General features: G+C 37.5%; 1 pseudogene; it reads right to left on the bottom strand.

The window, feature by feature from the left end:
* Window positions 1-2,394: 2,394 nt before the first annotated feature.
* Window positions 2,395-3,383, bottom strand: LOC109679364 (eukaryotic translation initiation factor 2 subunit 2 pseudogene; annotated as a pseudogene).
* Window positions 3,384-5,396: the final 2,013 nt, after the last annotated feature.

The following is a 5,396-nucleotide window of genomic DNA, read 5'->3' as shown; positions in this document are numbered from 1 at the left end:
AATGAAAAAAGGAGACCTATTGAAACTATTCCAGGAATGGGAGGATGGGAGGATAAAGGAGAGTGGTGGAGGGGGGTGAATTCAAGTGTAATGTATTTGATATATTGTAAGAACTTTTATAAATGCCACAATGTATTCTCACCCAGTACAATAATAAAAAATAAATAAACTGTTGCTTTTTGCATATAATGCACAGCACACATATTTACTTACATACGTCTTTTTCTATATCATTGCTCATCATTTACAAATATTATTTTGATGATTGCCCTTTTACTATTGTCAAAAATCTTAGTTTTGCATGTTGCTACATTGAATATCTGACAATATTTCAGATTGTCAATATTCTTAGTATATCTAACTCATCTCCTATTAGTAGAAATGTTAGTCATTTCTTTGTACCAACATTATAACAAGGCTGCAATGAAAGCCCTCATATTTCTTCTGTTTATATTTGCCCACAATACCTACTTAGAAGTATGGGTATTAGATTGAAGAGTGTGCACACTTCTTGGATAGGCACTGTGTTGAAAAATGTTAGGTGAGACTTACCATTCATTCTTGTTACATGCAGTTTTACCACAAGTCCTGCCAGTCCTGGAAGGACAGTATATGATCATGACCAGCACGTGGTTGGAGGAAGGGCTTCCCAGATGTCTGCTTCCTTCACACACACCGTCTCCCTCCCTAAGAGTCCCCTTCCTCAACATGCATCCCTCTCTCAGAATACCTTAGTCTGGTGTCTCCCTTCCCTCACCCCCACTCCCTGTTCTCCACAGGAATAGAAGTCTTATCCTCTTGATCTATTCCAGTGTTGTGTGGACATATGTGCTGCTTGAGGAAGGGCTCCTCAAGAGTACCTCTTCTACTTGGTCATCATCACAAGCCTGTACAATGCAGTGGGTGTCCTGGAAATTCTGGGTGGTCAGTTATAGTTCAGATTTCTCACTGCAATTCCTTCCTGAATTAGCCACGGGTTATTTTTCTACTAGGATTTTGGGATGCTTGTGTAACTCACTAATGTAGTATCATGTTTGCTCTGCATTTGTACTTGTGAACATGGGCACAGTCTTCTATGAGTATGGCCTTGCCTTTGAGAACAATAGATCCCACTATAGTTATACAAAGCCTAAATTCACCTTCCAATATCAGAGAAACAATTCTGGTCATGCATGGGGCTCCACTGTAGGAATTACATTGACTCCAATGGCATCTTTTTTGTTACAAATTTGAAAAGATATTGGGAAGTGGGCAGATTTTATATTTATCAGACTGTACACGCAAATTCAGTTATACCCACAATAAAGCAGGAAGTACTTACCATTATTCACTTTTAGTAATGGGATACTGAAACTTAGAGTATTTAAATAATGTGTTAAGATCACAAAAAGAATTCAAATGAGCAGAGATTTGTAATAATTCTATGGTGCCATGAAGTTAATCCCCAAGGAAATAATATTATTATTAGTATTACCACTACTGCTGTTACTGCTACTACTAACATACTAACATATAAATGCTTTTCGTTTCTTCCTTATGAAGTAGACTATTCTATTATTGCCATTTTATACACTATTTGAGTAAGCAATATTACTATTGCCATTTTATAAAGGAAAACTGGAAACAGGTTATAAAACTTGGCAAATGAGGAGTAAGGAACCAGGATTTGAAATCAGTATCTTTGTGCTTAAACTTGGTACAATGTTGCCAATTAAAGCATAACTTATCCTGTTTTTATTTCAGAAAGTTTGGTTTGTGGCTATCATATTTGACACATGTAAAAATCTTAAAGATGATTTCACAATTTACACATCTGCATTTTTATAACAACTGTAATTCCCATTTGTCAAATAGGAGAGAATTCAGGGTTAAGCTCTCAATCCTGTGCAGTCACAAGACTGCTACTGAACTGGATTTGGTGGTGGGCTTGCCTCCTTTTGAAGGCTACATTTTCTCCCTTCTCTTTGTTTTATTTGCATTAATATGCACTTGTTCTTTTTTGTTTTTTAGAAAAAATTCTCTTCATGAACAAGTACACTTTTTTCTTTTCCTCTTTTCGTTTTTTTACTGTTATAATAAAAGTAATTTATCTTGCATTTCACAGAAGTCTATGAACGATTTTAAAAAAGCTCCTCCTTACCCCATCACATTTCTCTGACAGTTGCTAAAGTAGGCAGTGAGTACGTCAACAGCTTGTGCATCTTGCAAGGATTTCAGATCAACTACTCACCAAAGAACTTGGCAGTTTTCTATCTTGTTCTATTTTGTTTCCATTCTGATGGTAAACCTGGTCTCTGGCCATCCCACCCTGAGCGTGCCCGATCTTGTCTGATGATAAACCTGTCCAGCCAAATCTCCACAACACACTTTGCAAGATCAGTGATGATTAGCAAATTAGTTAGCTTTGGCACAGAGCTGTGCTTACTTGCCTGTGGCAGCCTGGAAGCCAGTTTTTATACTGGCAACAGAACATCAAGAATGGCAAGTTTCACACTGTAAGAAATAGAGTTGGGTGTCCTTGTGCAGGATTGTGTCCAGTGATTGGCATGTATGACAAGTGATTTATTCCTTAATGTATCTTCTAAAAACATTTCGATCTGTTTCTGTTAGTATCTTTCTTTTATTACAAGTTGGTTGTTTCCATCGATAGAACCACTTGTACCCAGTTCTGCCAATAAAAATGCAAGGAGATGTCTGGGCTGATGATGTAATAGTTTACAGATATCTGTAAAGTTCACAAATGAAGTTTTCTTGGTTCTCACTCAGACAAACTGTGGAGGCTTCATAACAAATTTCCTTTTCTCTCCAGCAACCACATCTGGATTCTTTTCCCTCATGATGTTGAACATGTGATTCAGTAGCTCTTCATAAGTGTAGTCTCTTTCTGAGCCTGCCCAGGCACTCTGTCTGGATACTGAGCAAGATACTGTGTCTTTTTTGCTGACTTCATCTTCTAAAGCTTCATCTTTTTCTAATGTCTCATCTTTACCTGGGAATTTGACATTCTTCTTTTTCTTCTTTTTGTTGCCAAGCATAATATCAAGGTCATCCTCTCATTCAGCAGGCTCCTGAACATCACTTTCAATCTTTAGATCCTTTACACCTTCTTCAGCTTCATCAATAGCAAATACCTTTGTTTGTTTGTTTTTTTCTTCTTCTTTTTTTTTTTTTTTTTGATTAAAGAAGGTTGAGTCATCTAGGTCACCAGAGCATCTTTCTTCCTACTAACCTCTTCATCTCTGTCCTCGGTTGGTTCTGGCTCCACTTCTTTTGTTCTGAGGGTTGGGTTTCTTCTGTCTGGGCATCCCTTCCTCATCTAACATAAAAGCCTTCTTCTTCTTCTTGCTCATGGTAGTATCAAAAATCATCTTATCCCTGGACATGGCTGTGACTTGAGTGGGCTCGGCACCTACAGGAAGTCAGAGAAATCAGTTTCAAGCCCCGTGGCAGCACAGCTCCTGCCCATACCTCCCCCAGCACAATGCTTCTTTTCTTTCTTTTAGTACAGTCTTTTTTATCTAGTCTAAAAAAAGGTCCATTTCTACCCAATTCCAGTTGTCCATCTGGGCTGCCTTTTGTCTTTTCTACTTGCTTTCTACCCTTCTTTTCCATTTCACTTTTTAATGACTTGCATTGACCATTTGGACACTCCCCCTCTTTTGCTTCTATTATCCCTGTTTGTTTGTGATTTTCCATTTAAATACCATTTCTTACTCTACACATATGCACATATATGCACACTTTTAAAATCATGTTTGCATGCCTTCTGACTTAACAAGTTGTTACTCACTGACCAGTAGCTCTTTGTTTAACCAAACTATTGGCACATGAATTTTTGCCTTTAATTATTCTTTCATCAATCATTTATCTAGGTTTTCTTTTCCTAGCTCTATGAGCAGCAGAGCATATTTACTTGGAAAAAACCCCTGTTGTTCCTCATCTGTTTTATTGCCTAAGACAGATATCTACTTTCCCACCATATCCTTTCATAATTTAGTTCACCTGGAGAGTTTCTAGAAACCTTCAAGTCTCCATTATTCATCTCGCTTTGAAAACTTCCCTGTCTCTACTTCATTTCTCCTTTCAAGTTAATTCCATTGTCCATATGTATCTGTGTGTTCACTTGTCTATTTTACAATTATCTATCTTACTATCCACCTTTCGCCAACCCAGATTGAGAACTCCTTCAGCACAGTGTTTTCCACTTTATATTGCAGAAGAGATGAAGAGCAGGGCAAACCAAACACATAATGGATGAATGACTTAGAACAATCTCTTGCTATTTCTTCCTTTCCTTTTCTTTCTTCCTTCCTTTCTTCTCCTTCTTCTTCTTCTTCTTCTTCTTCTTCTTCTTCTTCTTCTTCTTCTTCTTCTTCTTCTTTTCTCTCTCCCTCTCTCTCTCTCATTCAGTTCTTAAACCCACATTGGTGAGGGAAGTCTGCTTTACTCAGCATATAGATTGAAATGTTAATCTCATTCAGAAACACCCTCACAGGCACACCCAGAATGATGTTTAACCAAAAATTGTGGCCCAATTACATTGGCACATCAAATTAACCATCAGAGTTTATGATTTATCACAGAATAAGGAAAATACTGTCTGGCAACATAATATTTTAAAAATTCATGAATAAACAATTGCCTTGCTTTACTTAGAAGGTTCACATTAAATTTTAAAATAGTGTGTATAGAGAACAGGAGTGGTTGGTGGCCCCATGTAATCCTATATATGTACTATGTACCATGAATACAGCTTCCTGATATAAAGTAAGAAGGCAGAATTCTATGAAGATCTACCAGGATGCCAAAAGTCTGATTCAAATTAACTAAATTGAAAGGAAATGAAGGTTGCATGCTCACTTGCCTCAGAAGTTTCTACAGAGTAAAATGAATGAATATATGAGTGACTGAATGGAGGCCAAAAGCAAGAAAATGTGAAGCTTATCTGGAATTGTCTGTAATTCACAGAAATTTTACAACAGTTTGCCAGCCTACCTCAACACCAGCTGCCACTCCACAGGCCCACCAGGCCACTGCTCCACCAGTACACCAGCACTGCTGGTGCTGGAGGGCTCCAACACCACCAGACACTGGCTCCAAACCTGTCTAGAAGATGTGGACAAATAGGACTATATGCTAAAGGAGTAACACCAGAACTACTAAGACTGAAATTCTACTGTTCCTGAACTGGGGATTTTTTCTTTTTTTTCCCTCTTTTTTCTTTTCTGTAAGTGTTTGTTTGTCTTGTTTGCTTTTTTATTGCCCACCATCTCTCCCTGTTGATTTCTTTGGTTCTCCATTTTTTTCTCTTTCTATTTCTTTTTTCTTCTTCATTCTTGGCTTTGTTAGTTTTACTATTGTAAGTTAGCTAATACTAAATTACACATAGACCAGAA

This window comes from Castor canadensis, chromosome 3 (genome assembly GCF_047511655.1).
Source record: "Castor canadensis chromosome 3, mCasCan1.hap1v2, whole genome shotgun sequence".
NCBI lineage: Eukaryota > Metazoa > Chordata > Mammalia > Rodentia > Castoridae > Castor > Castor canadensis.
Note: the sequence above shows the minus strand (reverse complement) of the source record. Positions and strands in the feature narration are given on the sequence as shown.